This window comes from Notamacropus eugenii, chromosome 1, assembly GCF_028372415.1.
Source record: "Notamacropus eugenii isolate mMacEug1 chromosome 1, mMacEug1.pri_v2, whole genome shotgun sequence".
In the NCBI taxonomy this organism is placed as follows: domain Eukaryota; kingdom Metazoa; phylum Chordata; class Mammalia; order Diprotodontia; family Macropodidae; genus Notamacropus; species Notamacropus eugenii.
This window is the reverse complement of record NC_092872.1, coordinates 261,666,390-261,689,863: the sequence shown is the minus strand read 5'-3', so window position 1 is coordinate 261,689,863 and position 23,474 is coordinate 261,666,390. Positions and strand designations below refer to the sequence as shown.

General features: G+C 38.2%; 1 protein-coding gene across 3 annotated transcripts in view; it reads right to left on the bottom strand.

The window, feature by feature from the left end:
• CTNNA3 (catenin alpha 3) overlaps positions 1–23,474 on the bottom strand; it is a 1,968,199-nt gene that overhangs the window by 1,562,250 nt on the left and 382,475 nt on the right. The window lies entirely within an intron of this gene.

Sequence of the window (23,474 nt, the reverse complement as noted above, 5' to 3'; positions counted from 1 at the left end):
CATGGGTACTCCAGGAGCCACATAAGTTTCTCTATTGGGGGTCAATTGAGGAGGGGGAGAATGACTAAAACTGGGTTTCATTGGTCTAGGGACCTTCCTCTATTGATACATATTAGCACTTAGAACTCTGAAATTTCAAGATCTGTTCAGTCCAAGAGGTACAATATGCCACACAATATGTTCCTCCAGGGCTTCCTAACTCTGTCATCTCTTAGAGTATAACAGAGCACTGAAGTTGAATTCAAAAAACTCTTGATTCAAATCTCACCTCGGATACCTGCTAGCCATATAACACTTCACCTCTCTAGGACTCACTTTCCCCATTTGTAAAATGAGAGGGATCAAAGTTAATGTTGCTTCTAGCTCTAAACTTGGACTCTCTATTCATTAGGTCACATTGTTTCTCTAGCTGTGTTATAGAAGGATAAATATCAAATTTCGTTTACTCACTGTCCTTTTTAAGTTTAGAACACTGAGCTGTAACTCTGACAAAGGAAAGATTTTCTGTTCCCTTTCTTGTATTACTCCCAGTAATCCTGATCTTTGGCCTTTGAATAAATGGTGATAAAGAGACACCAACACTGTGGAGAGGGCCAGAGGCATTTAAACTGTCCAGCACTATTGAATCAAGAGGAAGCCAGATTCTAGTTACCTCTTTCGAACATAGAAATGTTCCAGGCTTTTGGGGGTTAACACATGTTATGTAGTGCTATATTTTTAGTACTTCCTTCCCCCCCAAAAAAAATCTCACCTCTTTAGCTCATGAAAGGAATTAGAGAGAAAAATAGCTTCTCAGAAAGATGTGGGGCAGAGAACATAGAAAAGAAGCTGTCAGCTTGGCATGCTCACCCAACAATTAGTTCTCAAAGAAGAGAGCCTTAATCTTTTATGCTCATCTTGCCATGACCTCAATCACCTGCATTCCACTAGTCTTCTCAAAAGAATCCTGCAGGTGGAGTCAGGACATCTAGATTCTAGTCCTGATTTTGTCATTAGGATACAGCATGATTAATACAGTGACTCCCCAGTTCTGCTACTTAAAACCTTCATGACCTTAGACAAGTCATTTTCCTTATCAGTGCTTCAGTTTCTTCATCTGGAAAACAGTGTGAAAATGATCTCTATAGATCCATGTAGCTCCAAAACTATAGTTTGTGATCCTAACTAATTATGTGTCCTAGGATAAATCCCTTAATCTGTCTGTGCCTCAGTTTCCCCAAATGTAAAGTGGGAATAAAAAATCTACTCTTCCCCACAAAACAATTAAACAAGATAACAGTTGCTTCATTCAGGTTTGCCCCCAAGTTCTCCCCTTTTATTGAACCTTTCCTCAACCCCTACCAACGGTTATCCCTCTTCTCCTTAAAAACTTCGCATTTATTTTATATGCCTTCCAGATTTAATTATCTGTATATGTGTTACTTCCTCCCAGTAGAATGTAAGCTCCCTGGGGGAAGGAATTGATTTCATTTTTGTTTTTGTATTCTTGGTACCCAGAAGGCACCTAATAAATGCTCCTTGATACCCACAGGGCCTTGAGCAAGTCACTCTGGTGCTTGATTCTGTCCACTGTAAAATGAGAAATTTAGGCTTCTACTGGAGACCTATGAGCACTGAGCATGCCTGGCACTAGAGGAGCTCTCAGCTCCTCTCTCCTTCTAAATCTATAATTGTATTCTCTGATCCTATGAAGTGACTTGAACTTGAAAACTCTAACGAGTGAAACAAATACGAGGCACGATTACTATTACTATGATTTCTCTTTTGTCGGCCCCCTATAGCTTTACTGGTTTTATGTTCTTGAAGATTCTTCGTAATTTTTTTTGCTTTTAACAAATTCCCTAACATTTTATGGCACAAGCTATCTACTTCAGAGGGCTGTTTGGTGGATAAATAATTTAATGTTTAGAAAGCATGCACAGCTCCTCAGAGGAAGGAAGATATGGGAGCATAAATATGAAGAAACAGCTGTAGAAAATCCACTGTATATTAGGGCCTAATCGAAACTTCACACCCAATCTCATCCAAAGTGAGACACAAATACAGCACTTCTTTAACTATTTAGGATGGAGGCATCCATGCTTAGCCAGGCTCTGGCAGATGAACCAAAAAGTTAACGTAAATCACCACAAAGAAATTCAAGTTTAAAGTATCATCACTCTTTTCTTGGGATAGCAGCTATGTATATCTGGTTGCAAATTAAAATCACTTTAATGCTGAGAGGACAGTAGATTTAAAGCCAAAGACCAAGATGGGATATGAAAAAATTCGTTTTGAGTAAATTTCTTTTTCCCAATCTTCCCTTCACTATCCCTACACAAGAGAACATGAAGTACTCTAAGAGATTTCCAAATTCCCTATCCTTCCAGGAGGAGCTGATGACATCCTTCCCAAGGACTAGATTATCAAATACTTTTCAATGGAAATAGCCAACTGGATGAAAGTCAACAGAGCCAACATAACCTTCCCCATCACCATTAGCATCATCATTGCCATCATCATCATCACCGTAGTTAGCTTTATATAGCATCTTGAGGTTATTAAAGTACTTCAGGTATGTTATCCCACTTGATATCCAAAACAACCCTTTGGGGCAGATGCTATTATTATCTTTATTTTACAGATGAGGAAACTAACATTAAGAGCTTTTAGGTGATTTGCCCAGTTACATCATCAGTGTCTGAGGGAGGATTTGAACATAGATCTTCCCATCTCCAAGTCCAACACTTTAACTACTGTCTCTCCAAGAAGAAATACATGGAAATTCCTTCAGAAGATAAATTCCAGGTAGAGGAAAATCAGATCACTATACTCAATTAATATTTGACTTTTCAGCAAGCCATTGGTGATCTTCTGTATCAAAAGCATATATATTTCTAAATGTGTAACTGAAGTAATGGTGGAAGAGGATGTGGCTTTTACCACAGATAAGAAATGGGATTAGAGTCAGAATATAAAGAAACAATTCTAGGATTAACTATTTCAGTGTTGTTTAGAAAAAAGTTCAGTATATTTATTAATTAAATTTTTGCTTTCAATTTTATTAATGTCTTCTTTGATTTTCAGAACTTCTATTTCATGTTTAATTGAAGTTTTAAATTTTACTACTTTGAAGTTTGGGGGGGTTTTATTTATTGTAGTTGATTGCCAACATGTTGATAAATTCTTTTACTCTTGTTTGTAAAGGAGTTTAGAGACATACATATTTTCCATGAGCTTTGCTTTCTCTGTATGCCACAAACTCTGTTACATTCTCCCATTAGTGTCATTTGCTTTAATGATACTATATATAAATAATATCTAAATTTTATCTAATATATAAATTATATCTATATCTATAAAATATCTAATATATAAATATCAATATATAAATGAAATCTAAATAATAATCTATTATTTCTATGATTTATTCTTTGTCCCATCAATTCTCTAGGATTAAGTTATTTAAAAGGAAGAAAAAAATAAAAGAAACCATTAGAACCTATTTTGCCGAACTATATGACAATAAAAGTGACAAATGAAATGGGTAAATACTTAGAAAAATATGAAGTATCAATATTAACAAGAAATAAAGTGATGCTGAATACATAGACCTGGGAATCATCTATATCTGCCATATACTAGGACTTCAACAAGGCACTGCATCTTTGCTTCATAGGTGTGTGTATGGCTCTACAAAGGTACAGATCACAACTGCAAGCTATTAAAGTCTTTGTCATTGAGACAAGTGCCTATACCCTCCAATAATGCCAGCAATGCATGTAAGCTATATTTCTAATCAAGTGAAATGACTGAACAGACACCCTATCAACAAACCCAAATCCCATGCAAATCATTTGCTGAACTCTTCCAGGTATCTAATCGTGTTTTTTGGCAACCCTGATTCATTACATTTGTAATGTAGGCAAAGGGAGAAGGAACCCAGAAAGGAGAGGGAGGAGGATGTGTGGAAAGAGAAGCAGCCTCCAGGCTGTAATTTTGTTTTCTCAAGACTAAGCTATTCAGCCCCAAATCCCATGCTTCTTTGTTATTTGGACTCTTTGTTTTCTTGGCTGCTCTCTGCTTTCTTTCCTTGGCCAAGATATGCCTGTTAGCTGGCTCAGTGGCCACTGGGCAGCTTCCCATCCCATCAGCAAACAAACACCTGCTAATTTGACTGTTTTTCCCCAAGCAGAAATTAGAAGGTGGAGTGTTTGGCCCTAACAGAACAGTAACATGCAAGATGGAAGGGCGGCAATGGAAGGAAAGGAAAATCTTCAGAAAATATCAGATTTTTACAACCAGTAGACCTGGAGATGATAGAGGCAATTTTAATGATATTACAGGTGATCATAGATTGCGAAGGAAAAGGGACCTCAGAGATAATATGATCCAACCCTCACATTTTTACAGAAGAGGCAACTGAAGCCTGAGAAGTTAAATGATTTGCCCAAGATCAAACAGGTAGCAGGTGGCAGAGATAAAATTTGAACTCTGGTTCTCTGATTCCAAAGCCATAGCTCCTTCCACAGAACCACATTCCACATGCTTACTTTGTATCAGGAGAGAGGTAGCATGGTGGAGTGGTTAGAGGCAACTTCAGGCAAATAGATTGGGGTTCAAACTTTGCCTTTGCCTCTTATATGTACTGGCTATGTGATCTTGGACACATTCCTCAATACTTTGGAGAGGTGGAAAGGGAGGAGAGGAGAGGGGAGAAGAGGGGAGCAGAGGAGAGGAGAGGAGAGAGACAGAGACAGAGAGACAGAGAAAGACAGAGAGACAAGGGGGAGAGAGATAGAAAGGGAGAGAGAATACAAAGAAATTTCCTAATGCTAAAACAAGCACTAACATCTGAAGATTTCTTGGGAAAGACTTCTTACAGGAAATGACTTGAATTTAGCTTTGAAAGGACACCAATATCCCACAATCCAACTCTATAGCAGTGGGATAAGTTCAATAAAAGAAAAAAACAGGTTTATTCAAATGGAAAACTGAGATGCCATATAATAATAGTATGAAGAGACCTTGAGGTCTACACTCTGGGTCATTAATGTGTATCAGGTAGTTGAAATACATAGAGGAAGAATGCCAAGAATGCTAAAGAAACCACCAAGAAGAGTATGACTAAATTCTAATGCAGACTAGTGGGCCAGTCAGAAGAAAAGGGGGAAAAAACCTCAAAAGTCCATTTAAGGAGATATATTTTCTGTTACTCTAGAGTTCATTGAGAGTTTATATCTAAAAAAAGATTCTATCTGCAACTATCTACCATATAACAAGTGTCAGGGACTATTATTTTTACTATTAACAGCAATAAATCATAACTTTTTCAAATCCAAAAGAATATGAGTCATTCCCCAATTGGCAAATGGTCAAAGGGTATGAACAGACAATTTTCTGATGATCAAAACAATTTATAGTCAAATAAAAAATGCTCACAATTATTATTAATTAGAGAAATGCAAATTAAAACAACTTTGAGATATAATTTTGCACCTATCAGATTGGCTAAAATGATTGAAGGGGAAAGTGACAAATGAAGGGGATGTGGGAAGATTGGGACACTAATTTACCATTGGGAGAATTGTGAACTGATCCAACCATTTTGCACAGCAGTTTAGAGTAATGCACAAAGTGTGACTGAACAGCCTGTACTCTTTGACCAAGAAATACCATTGCTACATCTATTTCCAAAGATGAGTAGGGGAAAAGAAAAAGTATTTATATGTTCTAAAATGTTTACAGCAACTCTCCTTGTGGTGGTAAAGAACTGGAAATTGGGGTGGCATGAACATCAATTGAGGAATGCCTGAACAAGTTGTGATATAGGCCTGTAATGGACTGCTACTGTGCTAAAAGAAAAGATGTGCTCATTTATTTTAGAAAAAAAAAAGGATAGACTTACACAAAATAATGAAAAGCAAAATGAACAAATCATGAGATCATTATATACAGTAACAACAATATTGTTTAAGGAACAACTTTGAGAGACTAGGTCACTTCAATTATTATAAATACCACAATATATATACCAAATACAATGGGTCTATGAAATAAGACACTATCAGCATCCAGAGAAAGAACTGAAAAATAGATGTATGTATAGAATGATTTTTCATATACATGTATGTGTATATATACATATACATATGTATATATACACATACATGTATACACATACCTTTTTGTGTCTAATGGCTGTCATCTCTGACAGGGGGAAGGGAAGGAAGAAAAAAGCAAGGGAAGGAGAAAGTTACATAATAATTTTATTATGTATTTAAAAGGAATATCAAGTTGTACATAATAGATTTGCAGTTTCATTTTTTTAAATTCTCCTATGTTATGGAAATGCTTGTTTTATTTCATAACTTAAGAACAAAGTAAATAAAATTTACAGAAAATAATAAATCAGAAGTTCATTCCCTTTCTTGGACTAGCAACCAACAAATCCCTATGACAAAATAAAAACCAAAATACCCTGGAGAGCTCCACCAATAAACAGTATGGGAACCAGACCATCATCATAAACCAAATTGCTGCCTCAAATCATTCTGATAGAGCATTAATCCATAACAAATTCAATATAGTCCTTTCCAATAGACATTACCATATCAAATACACAATCTCTAAGCTCTATACAAAGAAAAACTTTCGAAACATAGAGACTTAGTAGAGATCAAAGCCATGTGGAAACAGGAAAATCCTCCTTGCTGTCTTGTTGGTGATTGAAAATGCATAGAGGGTACTTTTAGGGAGTCTCCAGAATATAAGCTGACACCATAATGTCTTTGTTCAGCTGCAAAAGGCAGTTATAACATCCCCTTGTGTTGGGACATCTCTACATACAAAAGAATCACATCTAAAAGTTGGTTTGTCCTAGGATCATATCCATCAGAAAAGATGAGCAGAATGACATGATGATGACAATGATATTTGAAATTTCCATAAGGCTTTAAGGTTTGCAAAGCACTTGTAGGGAATAATGCTCTCTCTCTGCATACATCATCATGTCTGAACCTCACAATAATTCTGTGAGATCACTGCTAGAATGAGCCCCATTTTTCACATGGGAAAGTAAGACTCAGAGAGGATAAGTGCTTCGAATGGGGCCCATAGCTATTAAGTATCTAAGGCTGGATTTTATCTCTCCAGGTTTTATCTGAACACATAATGCACTAAGCCAAATTGCTTTGAACGAGGAAGAATTGGGTGACTTCAACAACATTCCTTTTCTAGTACTTTATACCTCCCTTGCATTTATTCACTGCTTTATACATCCTGGTCAGAGGTTCTAAATATCCATAAGGTAGAAAGTTACTGAAATGTATCTTAATTATCATCTATGGCAGCCAGAGCAGCTTTGAACATTAAACCCAAGATCCATAAACAGCACACCTCTTGCAGTTTCTTCCTATGTAAGTTTCCCTGTCTTCCTTGTGAGTCTGAGACCACTTGGTTTCCATTCACCTTCAGCTGAATTACAGAAAGAATCATAGAGGGAAGATAGATCAGGACAGAGAGAACTATATTAGAACTATTAGAGGTGATGGGAGCAGAGATAGAGAAATGGATGAACCACAGACAACATCTCATCTAACCCCTCATTTTATGAATAAGGAAAATGAGGACTTGTTTTGTTGTTCTGTTGTTTTCACTCATGTCTGGTTCTTTGTGACCCTATTTCAAGTTTTCTTGGCAGAAATATCAGAGCAGTTTGCCATCGCTTCTCCAATTTATTTTACAGATGAGGAAACTGAGGCAAACAGAGATCAGGTACTTGCACAAGGTCACCCAGCTAGTTAATGTCTGAGGAAGATGAGTTTTCCTGACACCAGGCCCAGACTCTATCTAATGTGCCACTTAGCTGCTTGAGCCTACACCTAAGTGATAAGCATCAGAGCCAAGATATGAACCAAGGCCTTCTCATTCCAGAGAAAGTGAATGCCCTTTTCACTATACCACATTGCTACATAGTTAGTAAGCTGGGGAAGTGGAATTTCAACCCAAAACCTCTGACTCCAGAGTCATGATCGTTCTTCTATATCATGTTCTTCACTTTACTAAGGAGAAAAAAAAGTCTAAGAACCTTGCCGAATGTCACACAACAAGTCATTAGCAGAAGCAGTATTTGAATCTAGGCTCTCTGGCTCCAAGTCCAGAGCTATTTCCACAATATGTAAATAAAATTCCAAACCCCTGGGCTTGTGAATTACATTGATTATTTATCTGTTTAGTCAACAAACATCCATCCAATCTACTGGTTTGGGATACCCTGGAGTCTTCCCATGTCCTAAAAATTACATAGGATTTTTCTTTCTAAGAAACATTTACCGCTTTTCCAAACTTACCCATATTCTTTTGAACTTACAAGAGAATTCAGCTACAATTATAGTAGAAGAGATGGGAGATCACATGACCGATGAGAAGCGAATCTCAGCAGTAATCCAGATTTCTCATAATCAATACTTTGATAACTGAGCACAGAAAGCATTACCCACGTGTGTCTCCCAAATTAGCTGTTTGGGACTTGTCTCTAAATATCTGTCTTTAGGAACGACTGTTCTCTACACTGAAATATAAAAAAAGGATTGGCCCAGTCCCTCGCTAGAGAACAGCATGTGTTTAACACCAAATGGAAGCCGCAGATGACTAAACACTCTTTTCTCTCTTGTTTCTATCATAAATACAACAGATGCATGATGCTGGAATGTTGACAACCTCCAGAGTTGTGTTTGCCTCCAATCCAGAAATAAAATCATTCAAAAAAATGAATCCCATGCAGCATCTCGGAATAATAATAGCTAACACTTATTTAGCACTTTAAGATTCGCAAAGTTTTATACGTGTCATCTCATTTTGTCCTCACAACAACCCCAGGGAGGGAAGGGAGATACTATGATTATCCTCAATTTGCAGATGAGGAAACTGAGGCAAGAGAGGCTAAGTGATTTGCTCAGAACCACACAACTAGAAAGTATCTGAGATAAGATTCAGAGTTAGGTCTTCCTGACTCAAGTCTAACTTTCTGCCTATTTTTGGCCACCTTAGTGCCTAGGATCTGAGTTGGAGGGATCCTGGAGCATTACCTAGTTCAATCCGTACCTGAACTCAAATTCCTTCTACATCATATCTGGCAAGTACTTATTCAATATCTGCCTCAAGACTTCTAGTAAAAGGGAACTGCTGCCCCCCAAGGCAGCTCATCCTGCTTTCAGGGAGATCTCATTGTTAGGAAGTTTTTTCTTCACAAATTCTAAGCTTGCCTCTCTGCATCTTCCACCTGTACCTCATAATTCTTGCCTCAGGGGCCAAGCAGAGAAAGTTTAATCTCTTCCACATGACAGCCCTTCAGATACTTCAAGATGCCTCTACTCCCTTTCCCACCTGGGGTTCAGCATCCCCAGTCCCTTCAAGCTGATACACAGATCAGCACCTGGGTGAGCAAACAACCTTGATTTACTTCCATGCAGTGATATACCCCATGGTTCCAATTTCCCACCTGGAAATTGACAGAGATCACAAATCTGGTGCTTAGGTGGGTGGTAGGCAAGAGGGATCAAGGTATAGTGGAAGCAACAATGAACTTAGGATTTGAATTCCAATAGCTATGTAGCTCAGTGGATAGAGTGCTGTATCTAGAGTCAGAAAGATGAGTCTTCCTGAGTTCAAGTCTAGTCTCAGACACTTTCAACCTATATGACCTTGGGCAAGTCATTTAACCCAGTTTGCCTCAGTTACCTCATCTATAAAATGAGCCAGAGAAGAAAATGGCAAACCACTCTGGTATTATTGCCAAGAAATCCCCAAATGGGGTAATGAAGAGTTGGACACAACTGAAGAACCATCTGGCATAATTATGAGCCATGTGACTACAGGTAAATCATGTTTCTGTTTTCTCATCTGTAAATTGGGATTAATGCACTATCCGACATATAGAATCATAGCCTTAGAGACTAGAGGGGCTTCAGAGATCATCCAGTTCAATCCCTTCATCCTGAAGATGAGAAACCTGAGTTTCCAAGAGATTACCTGACTTATCCAGCATCATGCTGCTAGTAGAGGGCAGCTCCTAGATTTTAATCCATCTCCTTTGACTCTATATCCAACACATTCTCCCTCTGCTGATCCAAAATGCTAGTTGTTTGTGATGAAAGTGTTTTTATAATTATTAAAGCTCAAGTAGGTATAAACTACTTTTGTTATTAGACAGCAGTGTCTAGAGCAGTTAGACAGCTAGCCTTGGAGTCCCAAAACTCCCCTGGTGTGGGAATCTGTCCCATTCCAAGTGATCTCAGCTCCTTACAATATTGAAAGGACAGCAATATGGCCTCATGTGTGCTGTGACCCATGCAGTCAACAGACATGTAGTGCATGCCTACGAATTGTGGTCTCCTCGTTGAATGGGCCCACTTGCAACACCATGACCTACCTCAAAAAAGGCCACAATCAAATCACCCTAGTAAGCTGTACTAGTCCAAATCCTAGGTCTGACATTTAACTGGCTACAAGATAGAGGCCAAGGTCTCCCACTGCATCTGGGGCCAACATCATCATCCTGGCCTATGTTGTGCCACTGGACTCTGATGACTCTGGAGTGGAGAGTGAGGTTGATGGATGACTTTGCATGACTGCCCACTCCAATCCACTTCACTTGCAAATCAAGACATCATCCTCCTGAGGGCATTGGTCCTCTGAGAATGAAGGGTAAACAAAAGTTACAAAACGTAACTTTAGATATAAGTCAAGGTTTCTTAACCTGTAAAATGCAGCTGGTATTAATGGCATTCCCTTCTTCATGGTATTGATGTCAGGGTGTCCATTTGATCAACTTTAAAGCATCATATAATTATTCCTTTGAGAGGCTACGTGGTATATTTGATAGGGAGACAGCCCAAGGCTCAGGCTTCTCCCCTTTCATGTACAACTATAGCTGAGTGACCCTGGGGAAGTCACTTAATATCTCAGTGCTTCAAGAAAAGTAACTTTTGGGGATTAAAGGGAGACCCCAACAGCTAGGAGTATCAGGAATTTTCAAGCAAAGCATAGTGATAGTACCATGTTGGGAAAGAAGTTAGAAATTTGAAGAGGTGAAGGTAAAAAGAGCATTTCAAGAAAGGAGAACAGCATAGAAAAGGCATGGTGATGGGAAATGGCATATGCATGGGGAACAGTTGAACTGGGCCACAGAGTGCATGAAATGGACTCAAATGAAGTAAACCTTGAAAAGTGGACTGCGCTCCACCACCGCTCCCAAAAACAGTATTTTGTGTTTTATCCTAAAAATTCAGACATTTAACAAATATAATTTTAAAATTATGTTGCAATACTCCACTGCACCCATGCTCTCATCACAGGAGTTCTCTCCAATGATGCAGGTCTCATCTTGATCTGATGCCTCTCTTGTCCATGTCCTTTAAAATGCTCATCCCAAAGGGTCCACCCGATGTGCTGAATGCCTTCCTTAGTTTCTCTGTCTTCCTTTGCTCTTGCCCACCTTCTCTTCCTATCTTAAAATCCTCTTTAAGTCATCAAGGAATTAAGTTCATCAAAGATTAGACCAAGCAATTAATAATGATAATGCCTATTTCTCTAGCCCCTTGGGGCTTACAAATTCCTTCCTGGAAAGAACTCCTGGAAGGCAGCTATTGCAAACAATAGTGTCTCATTTTATAGATGAGAAAGTTGAGGTTCAGACAAGTTCATTGGCTTCCAGCAAAAGCTAATCACATATTGAATAAACCCAAGGGGGAGGTGATGAAAGTTCTCCTGATTCTAAGATAAGTATACTCACTGCCAGCTACTCTCAGATTAAGAAAGCTATTTTAAAAATCAAAGAAAAAGAGGTGATTTTTTTTTTTACTTAAGTGATTTTTTTTATTACTATATTTCTTTCTCTTAGTAAACTAAGTCAAATTGCACTATGACCTTTTAGGATTAGCAGTTTAAGTATCTTAATAGATATTGAAATGAAGGAGAGAGGCATGGACATCGTTTGTCTCCAGATTTTCTACTCTCTTCCTTAACTAAGTTTTAAAAGATTGCTCCTGAGTATAGCCAAGAACCTCCCCAAACTGTGGCTACTTCTCTAGTATAAAGGCAGAAGAAGCAGAATACTATATTCCTAATTTCACACTAGAAAATTCCCCCAGCCCTTAGGCTGATTTCCCTAATGAAGGGTCTATGTTACCTTATGCCTTTGCTCTATCCCTGGCCAAGTACCGGCTGAGCCTGGGGCCAAATTGGGACATTCACCAAAGACCAAAAGAAGAATGAATATCCATTCCTAATGCCTAAAAATTCCCTGAGGGTTAAGAATTTCACAAAGGCAGTACAATTTGCTCAGAAAGCCCTATATCATCATCTCTCCGTTCACAGGAGGGTCTGGGTTTAGGAATTTCATTGCTGCTGAGTGACTATTTGGACGAAGGCCCAGACAAACACACAATAAGAGATGCTGATTTTTTCTTTTTCTTTGTTTTCTAAAATGCCATGGTATCCTAGAAAGAACGTTACTGAAGTTGGAGTCAAAAGAGGAGAACTTGAATCTGGTTTTAGAAAATTGCTACCTTAGTGACCTTGGATAAGTCATTTCCATTTTCTGGGCCTCAGTTTTCTTCTCTGTGAAATAAGGAGATTTTGCTGGATGATCACTCTTCTAGCCCTCAATCTTTTGATTTTATGAAATGAGATGGTGTGGAACATTAACTTCATAATTCTGTATAAATATTTGCTATAATTTTAATAATCAACCAATCAAAGCACTTACTATATGCCCAGCACTAGTCTAGGCTTTGTGACACAGTGACTAAAAGAAAAACAATTTGTTCACTCAAAGAATTTATAATCTATTAAGAGAAAGAATTCATCTTTAATCAAACAATTTAATATGACTTAGGAAAGTCTGATAAATGTCAAAGACTGTCAAAGCTGAGAGAGAACTTGGAAGTCTTCTACTCTGATTCCCTCATTTTACAGATGAGGAAACAGAGGCGCATAGAAGTAAAGCTGTTTGTCAAGGATCACACGACTACTTAGTGTCAGTTACAACTTGAACCCAGATATTCTATTCTTCATGTGATGATAGGAATGATTTTATTTTCTCCCTGCAAATGAGCATAATTGCAAAATATAAAGTATTTCATCTGAGTTTAAGTACAACCATTTAAGATCAGATGCATAAGGTAATTAGGGTGATCAGAAAAAAAATATATTCACTAAGGACTTGAATAACATGAAGATTTAAAATGCCCAGTGGTTGGTCTATTTTAATGATACTTAGAACAAAATTAATATATCCATTTAATAGTTAAGGTTTTCTCAAGTCCATTTAGCTACAAAGAATATAAAAGTAAGGGAAAATTTAAAGTGTGTATCAGTGTCTTCAGAAGCAGGATAATATAATAGCGTGAGAGTCAGGAAACCCTGAGTTCAAATCCTATCTCTGAGATGTATTTGCAATGTGTCCTTGGATAAGTCAATTAACCTCTTACTGCTCTAGATATACTGTGAGTTACAAGCAGTTACCAATCTGCTTTGGTGGGAGGAGTTTGTCTCTAGGAATTCCTTACACTAATTAACACAGAGGTCTATAAACCCCACCACAAATTTATAAAAAAAAATCAGTGTCTTGAATTTGAGGGGGAAAGTTATCTTTTTTATCAGTCGGGTTGAGGATTTCACAAAAGAGAGACAATCTTGGACTCAATTTATCAAATTACATGGTATATTACTTATTATAGAAGATCATAAAAAGCGCATGTTCACCTTTCTCTGCCTCTTCTGGAACTCACATGTGTTTCTTACTCAAGGAAATGAAGCAACGCCTTGGACTGTTCTGGGATATCAGATCTACCTAAACAGTCGATCCAACCATCTATGTCCCTTATATGCTGGGGACTCTGCAGTTTTACATGGAGGTAGCCTTTGGGAACTGGATATACTGATCTATAGCCACCTTTGAAAACTCAAGACATAAAGAGGTCAGGTCTAAACCCATGCTTCTGGGGCAACATTCATAGAAGAGAACCCGATCATATGCCAGTCAGGCTAACCATGTTCACCTGAATGTTCTTCTTCCTCTTCTGGCTGAAAGGGCCTAATCTAACCACTATGCATCCCCAGTCATGTAGTAAGGGTAAGAGATGACATTTGGATAGCATGAGCATTATTAGAATTGTACTAAAAACCAACAACAACCTCAGAAATCTCCAATGCATGGGACAGATGATCAAGGAAGGATCTACCCCCAGACATGGAAAAGAGAGTTCCATCAAATAAGGAGGCCTGACTTTGACCTACACTGTAGGATCATAGACTTGGAGGTGGAAAGGATCTCAGGGAAACTGAGGCACTGCACTCTGAAGGGAAGTGACTTTCTCAAAGTCGCACAGACAGGAAAGCTCAGAGATGAGATACGAATTCAAGTTGTCTGATTTCAGTACCAAAGCATCCCATTAGAGGAAGTGTCCAAATCAAAATGTTGATTTCTTGTTATTAAAAAGCATTCTATTGAATACATTTTTGGTATATATACACACAAATACGTAAATATTTTCAACAAAGGAAACCTTGCCAACATTTCCTCCAGTTTAATGTGTGAAAGGTACAGATTGAGGAAAGAAGATCCTCATTTAATAACCATCAAATCAGTATCCACCTAGCACCTGAGACCACCATGTGATACCCCACCTCCCACCACTATCACCACCACTCAGCTGTGTTTCAGAGGATCAGGGTGTGAATGATAATTATCTGTCTTTAATTCTCTGCAGTTGTTTTAAGGACATACAGGCCCTTGGGAAGACACAAAGACTATTTGTTTTGTTTGTATTTGTGTGTGTAGATGTGTGTGTTTTTCATCTTAAAAATTTCAAAGACTTACATTCATAGAAGTCTTGATGGCATCACTCAGGGAACAAATTTCATAGCTTTTTAAAAAGCAGCACACAGTGTTCTCATTGCCACATTAATTTTTTCTCATATTATTCCTAGGTTGTCTTCCCAAAAGTAAATATGTATATATATACACGCACACGTGTGTTCATTTGAAGAGCTATCATGGGGAAGATTAAATTAATTGCACTCAGCCCTGGAAGGAAGAAATGGAGGCAATGGAAGGAAGGTAAAGAGAGGAAGATTTAAGTCTTATAGAAGGAAAAACTTCCTAAAGACGAATGCTATCAGACATAGTAGATTTCCCTCAATATGATCTTCAAGAAAAATACAGGACTTTGGAGAAGACATTGGTGGGAAGACCATTAGTTGGCCCTTGATGTGTCTGTGGACTCAGAGACTTCAAGATAGTATGATTCTGAGTATCCAATCCTTCCAAGAATGCACTGTTGCATTGTTATATGAACACTCTTGCAAGGGAGAGTTTTGCATTTCTTTGTGTGTGTGGACTTTTCTATATGTGTGTAAACAGACATATGTGTGTATATCTGGATATACAGACACATACCTATATGTGTTTATGACTTAGTCTTCTGCTCAGTGAATTTTACACATTTAGTGAGAACATTCAGCATATGTTGGTTTCGCTGAACCAAACTCAACGTTTTGTTGAGCCGAGCTTGAGCCATTGTTTTGTTCCATGTTTCTGCTGGGTTTGTTTGGACAGGGAAAGCAGAATTTTCTCTGGAAGGAAAAACCTAGTAATTAACAAAAGACAGAGCGAGAACAAGATTATCTACAATTCTGGTTCATGGACAGCATCCTGAAGGATTTCAGAGTTTTCCTGGGGAAAAAAATTAGAGCCTCAGCATTTCAGTCATGACTTCCAGGGCCTGAGCATGAAGGGCCTCCTTCTAGGGTTGTAGAAGCACAGAATCATGGGATGGCAGGTCTCAAAAGGACCTTAGAGGGTATCTCTATCAACATATATTTGAACGGTGATCTCTTTTTTTATAGCACTCAAAAATGGCCATCTAGATTTCCTTTGAATACCCCAAATGAAGAAAGATTGACTACCTCCCAAAGTATCCCATTACACTTTGGGAAAACTCTTATTGTTAGGATATTATTTCCTCAAAAGCTGTAAGAATTGAATATGCCCAACAAAATCTTGTTTTATTATTTTTTACTCGCTTTAAAGGCAACACTGCTCAAGAAATTTGGGAAGACTGCATGGAGCAGTGAACTTGCAGTTGGAAGGCCTAGGTCCAAAGCCTTTCTCCAGTACCTTCTACCATGGGTCCCTGGACAGTTCACTCACTTCCCTCAGTCTCAGTTACCTCATTGGTAAATACCTTACAGCATAAAATAGCTTTGGTTTTCCCAGTGCTTTAGGTTGGCAAATACCCTCACAACAACTCCTTATGGTAGGAGCATTTACTGAAGAGGAAACGAGCTGAGATAGGTCAACTGACTTGTCCAGGGTCACACGGCCAGTACATATAAGAGATGGAATTTGAGTCCAGATCTTTGTGATTCCAAAACTAGCACTCCATCTCTGATACAATGTAGATATTGTGCCTTGTAATCTTGAGTTATATAAACATCAGTTATAAGTATAACTATTCTTAAGCTTCACTCCCCAAAATGATGGTTTCAGGGTACACTTTACCATAATGACCTTACTGTTTGGGTTTTCCAAAATGAGTTTTAGGCAGGCTTTTCGGACATCTCATTTACTATGGGAACATTTCTTTTTCCTTTTCTGCATTTCTTTTCTTTTATATATATATTTCTGAAGAAGATGAAAGCTCTGAGGTTTAACTGCAATTAAGAATGAGTTCCTAACCTAAGTTGAGAGTGGGAAGTGATTTTAACATTAATCCCCTAGAAATGTAATTTACATCGGAAAAACTCAAATATCCCTGAAGCACTACTGAGAACAAAACTATTTCTCAAAAATGTTCTTAAAAGCCTAGTCATGTTCAGTCTTTCCCAGTTCCCTCCTTTTTCCCCCATCAATCATGTTACTCAAAAGTATACATTCATTACGCATTTATTAAGGGCTTTAGATCATTCAGATTCCTAGGATTCATAGATTTTACAAATGAGTCAACTGAGAGTCAGACAGGGTAAGTGACCTGCTCATGGTCAAACATATAGTAAGTTTCCAAGTCATAATTTGAACCCAGGACCTATGTATCCAGAGGGAATGCCCTTTCCCTGGCATCACACTGACTCCTTACATTTAGGTCATGTATTTATTCAACATATATGTATTAAGTACCTATTATGTGCTATTCATAGAGGCAATAGGGTTCACTGGGTGGATCTGAAAAATGGGGATAATAATGGCACCTCCCTCAGAGGGTTGTTATACGGGTCCAATGAGGAAAATACATGCTAATTATTTTGCAAACCTCAAAGAGCCATACAAAAGTTAGCTGTGATTATGACATGACCACATCCATTCAGTTTAGTATTGACAGAGAAGACTGAGGAATTGTTACAGTTGTCCCTCTGTGACATGAACCTGTCATCAAAGATAGAAACCAATCCCCATGGATGCCTAATTTCCTACTAACAAACTGTGGCACTCTAATCTCACTCTCTAAAGACATAGGCAGACCAGAGAGTTAGAAACTCTCCCTGCTCTTCACTCCCTGGCACCTGTTATGCTCCTACTTTCTAAAGAACAAGGTCATAGGAACCATGGTCTTTGACTCCAACTCCCGGGGACTCCATATAACTGACTCATATTATAGTCTAATCATAAAAGATGATCTCAGCTGTTCTGTAGTTCAAGAGATCTCAGAACTCCTATGCCCACTTTGACCTTTTCTCAAACTCTTTAAAGGGTCATGCTATATTTAAGCACTTCCATGGATCTGAGCAGTCTCCCTCACTGCTTCCCCTTACTAACCTGCCATGGAGCCTGACCTGCCATCAGTCATTCCTTTGCATTAAGGCATCATAGCCACAGAAATCCTCTGTTGGAAACACCACATAAGGTGATAGAAGAAAACACTGGGTTTTGGAGGTAGGAGAGGCCCACATCAAATCCTGGTACTGAAATTTACTAGCTATGTGACCTTGATTAAGAAAGAAGCTGATGGCCTTCAAACTGGAAGGGCCATTTAGGGCAAAAGTGATATTTGAATCAAATTCACAGGGTGGTTCCTTGTTAGGGGGAAGGGTCATATGGATCATAGTTCTAGAATTAGAAAGGACCTAGGGGGTTATCTAGTCCAATCCCCTGGTGCTATAAATCAATAAATGGAGGACTGAAAAGATTAAGTGACTTGCCCAAGGTCACATGGGTAGTTAGTGGCTTCTACCCCAAGTCTTGTTACTTGCCTTTTCTACTGTGCCTTGTGTCACCCCTTCCCACCACTACTTTATAAACCTTCAAATGCTAGGGGTACCAGCACTACTATACCTCAGAGAGGAGTGAGAAATCCATCCACCAGCATTTATTGGGCACCTACCTGCATTCAGTAGCTCCATGAAGGAATACATTATCCCACCAGGAATTGTCAATGCTTTGGGCACAATCCATTTACCTGGTCAAGAAAATGTTAGCCTTAGAAAGCCAGATCCTCAGGTATGAGGCACAAAATGGGTATGTTCTGATGGGGTAGCAGAGAGCAGGAAGGGACAAGTCTTTCTTCCTGGAGATATTAGGTCCAATGGGGGAACTCAAGGGGTCAGGGTACAGCATGGAGACAACCGTATCATGCAGTCACAGATTGAGAGCTAGAAGAAACCTTCGAGATTTACTCCAGGGCTCTCATATTAAGATGAAACTGAGATCCACTTTCCTAAAGTTCTACAACTGAGCAACACTAGAGTCAAGACTCGAACGCTAATCCTCCAACTACAAATCTTTTATTCAGTCAATGAACAAGCGTTTGTTATGTTGCAGGCATTATACTAAGCAAGCAGATACAAAGAAAAGTAACAACACTCCCTGCATTCAAGGAGCCCATGTTATTAATACATGGATATAATGCTCTATCATTCTGCACTGCTCTCGAGATCCAGAATAACTGGGTTCGACCACCAGATATTGGGTGTTAAAATGAAGAGATTGGACTTGATAGTCTCTATTGGCACTTCAAGCTCTAAATCCATCATCCTATGATAAAGAAGAACTCAAGACTTACCCATAGGCCATCACTAACTCTTTGTTTTTCAAATCAGTTTTCTGAAACTCACAGCTCTTCAACCGTGGCTCTGACTGTATCTCTACCCTGCTTATGTTTACTAGCCCCATGTTAGAACAAGAGAATAACCTATCTCCTGAAATGTCTAAGCTTCTCCTTGGGTTTGATAGCCACTGTCTTCCCAGATCTAATGTAAATTCTCTGCAAGAAAAGTGACAGGACCAGAAAGCTAGTTATATCCACCTGCTGACTCTACCAAGCCAGCAGAGGGGTTAAACATTGTCAGAAGCAGTCAGAGAGGTAGAAAAATATATGAATGGTCCTCAAAAAATGACATTTGGAAACACTACATGACCGAAATATCAACACTGTGGGTGCCAAGAGGGAGGCACTTTGCAACGACTATCAAATTAAGCCATCTTAATGCTGGGGCTGATTATGTAACACATAATAAGGCAGAAGTGAGGAGGAGGTAAGGGTACAGTCTCTCATTAGGGCTGGCTTCATTCTGCATTGCATAACACTACCAAATTTATGGAGAGAAAGCAACTCTGAGAAATCTGAGATTTTCACAAAACAGATCATTTTTATAGAACAGAGGCAAAATCACTGTAAATACTTTTATTTATTTAAGACACATCCATTTTTATTTTTTAACTCCACAAAAGGTCAAAAGAATCAGGAAACCTGGGTTCTAATCCCTATACCTGGAACTAATTAGTTGTATGACCTTGGGAAAGTCATTTCTTCCTGTTCTCTCAACCTACCTTTTGTCACATATAAAATAAGGTGATGGGATAAGAGCACCTCTAAGACCTTTTCATGTACTAACATTATAGGATATCACCCAGAGAGTAGGGATGATAATACCTATACATATATTTCATAACTGATGTATTTTCTGGAAAAGTGATGCATTAGATGGAACACTGTAGTTAGAGTCATGAAGACTAGAGTTCAAATCCTGCCTTAGATGCCTTAGATTACTCATGCTCTCCCTTCTTGTTTCCTCATTGGTAAAATGAGTATAATTGAAGCATCTATCTCCCAAGGTTGTTGTGAGAATCAAATAAGATAACACATGCAAAGCACTTTGTAAATCTTTTAAAAGTGTGAATCACATTGTAAGCATAAGCCATTTTTACAAAGAATCAACATTTACTCACCCAAGACCATGAACAAGTTGGGGGGAAATAATATGTATATGTATGTATATATATACATATATATTAATGTATATATATGATGTATATATATATATAAAATGTATAAATATATAAATTGGGGAAAATATATATATGTATATATATATATATATATATATATATATACATATACATATGATATGACCTACTGGCAAAATTGGATAGCAGTTTAGCAAAAAATAGATTTAGGTCAGCACTAACTATATACTACCTACCATATAAATTAAAAAAAGGATAGATTATGTATAAAAGTTGAAGTCACACCCAAAAAATGAGAAAAGAGGCATCTTTCATTACTGTAGCTAAAGGAAAATGCTGCTAAGAAAAATACAGAGGGCATCACAAATAACAAGATAAACAGTTTGAATTGTGTGAAACTGAAAAGCTTGGGAACAAACAAAATCAGTGCAGCTAAGAAGAGAAGTTGTTAAATTAGAAAAATCTCTATCATTATCTTTGATAAAGGTCTACTGTACAAAATATCTAGTAAATTCATATAAATACAAAAAATTAAGAGCATTTCTCAATAGACAAGTGGTCAAAAATCATGAACAAACAGTTCTCAAAAGAACTCCACATCACTAATAACGCTAAAATGTAAATGAATGCAATGAAAAGGTTTAATCTCACCCATCAAATTGTCAAAGTGGACAAAAGATAGAAATAATGTTAAGGGAGCTATGGGAAAACTAGCATACTCTTTGTGGTGCTGGTCCACCTATTCTAGAAAGCAATTTTTAATGGCGTAAAAACAAAGAGAATCAAATGTCCATATCATTTAATTGAAAGATGTGTGTACTTATCCTTTGTTGCCAAAGAAGACCATGCCATCAGAGAAATAATGACATGACTTGCACTTGACTTTGTTTTGAGTGAGGGAGAGCTGTGCAGGTCATCAGCCTCACTTCTCCTCCAGAGCCATCTGAATCCAGTGACCTGATATTCATCAGGATGCCTGGAGATGACCCAGGATGAGGCAATTGGGGTTAAGTGACTTGTCCAAGATCCCACAGCTAGTGAGTGTCAAGTGTCTGAGGTGAGATTTGAACTCAGGTCCTCCTCACTCCTGCACTGGTGCTCTATTCACTGCACCACCTAGCTGCCCCTAACTGAAGGATACCATTTCCATGAATATCTCATAAGGTCTGATGTACAAAGTAATAGTTATGAGTTCCTACTAACTTCCAAGTAAAATTGAGAAAAGAAAGAAAGGTCTCATATATTCCAGAATATCCAATCCAATATCCAGTTTTTGAGGTAGTAAATAAGTGGAAATAAAGTGGGTGTCCATCTATTAAGGAATGGCTAAACAAAAACAAGGCTAAAATGTCATCCATACCCTTTCACCCAGAGAGCTCATTCATCTGATCTGGTTGTTCTCTTAAAAAAAAAAACAGCATGAGGCTGCTATCTTTGTACAGCCTTCCCTCATTTAAATCCAATACACTTGCATGTCATGGTATCATCTCCCTGATGTTATGGTCCTCTTCTAGCAACAGCAGCAAAACAGATAGAGTTCTGGACTTGGAGTCAAAAAGACCTGGGTTTGATGAACATCTCTGATACCCAATAATTGTGTGACCAAAGAAACCTCTCAGTTTCCTCATCTATAAAACTGAGATAATGAAGTTGGACAACAAAGTGTTTTTGCAAGGATAAAGAAAATGTAAGATCCTTCATAAAATTTAAAGCCATATCAAAGTTGCCAGTTATTACCATGACCATAAGATCACATTTATCTCCCTGAAGTAACATCTCAAGTTCACTTAGTCTGTTGTTCATGTTCTTTACGTTGACATAGAAATCTGAAAGTTGTTTCAGTCTCTCTTCAAAGTTACTTTTTTATTGTGAACCAATAGATATCTAATCTGTTGCTAGCTCTAGGCATAAAAATAAAGGTAGAAATATTTGTGTCCAAAAGCTAAAGTTTTTAAGAGAAAAGATGTCACACTATCAACAAGTATATGAAAACATGCCCTAAATCACTAATAAGACAGGTGCAAAAGAAAATAACTCATATTTCTCTTCATACCCCAAAACATGGGAAAGCTAATAAAAGATAACAACAGTGGATGCTGGAGGGGCTGTAGGAAGACAGACACATGTTTATACTCTGAGGAGAGGTGTCATTTCACCTAACAATTCTGCAAACTATTCAAAAATGTAAGAAAAATCATTAATTCATTTGCTACCACAACAACTCCAGCAGAAGGACACAGGCAGATATGTGCTTCAGCAATATTGATTTGGCAGCTGAAGGAAGACAGGCTGGAGAGGGAAGAGGCTGGAAGTCTAGGAAGAATGTTGCAACGCATAAGGTAATAAATGATTATATCCTGAGCCAAGATGGTGACCACATGAGTGGAGAGAAATGGAAAGATGCAAAAAATGATGGGGCGGTAAAATCACTAAGATATGGCAGTTGATTAGATAGGAGGGGGTGGAATTAGAGGGACTAGTTAAGTGTGATTTGGCAGTTGCAAACCTGAGTTACTGAAAGGATGATGGTGTTCACAACAATAGAGAAAAATCTAGAAGAGAGATGTTTATCAGGAAAATGGCACTGGGTTCTCCTTGTAGAGATTGAACTTAAGATGCAAGTGGAATGGACATCCAAGGGGAAATGTCCAGCAGGCAGTTGTTATCGTGGATTAGAACTCAAGAAAGGGATAGAGACTAAGTATGCAGGTTTTAGAAACATCTCCATAGAAAACTCTTATAGGAGCTAATGGGGACAGAAAGAGAGACAGAGACAGACATATAAGAAAGAGAGGACAGAGGCAGAGAGAAAGAAGAGACAGAGAGGAGACACACACTCACAGAGAGAGACAGAGACAGACAGAGACAAAGAGAGACAGAGAGACAGATAGAGACAGACAGAGAGCTAGTTGACCTAAGATTGACCTTTAGGGGACACTCATGCTTAGTGGTTCAATCTGGATTATAATTCAGCACAAGGGACTGAGGAGGAGGAGACAGGTAGAAAGAGAATGAGAGTGCTAATATGAAAGTCTGGGAAAAAGAGAATCCAGGACAAAGGAATGATCAACAGTGCTAAATGTTACAAACAGGTGAAAAAGAATGAGGACTGAGAAAAAGCCATTGGGTTAGCAACAAAGAAATCAGTGGTGATCTTGAAGAGAGAACTGTCAAGTTGTGAGATTCCAAGTCAAATTACAAGGAGAAAAGTTTGGTGAGTGGGATGTATAAGTCAAGTTACCAAATATTG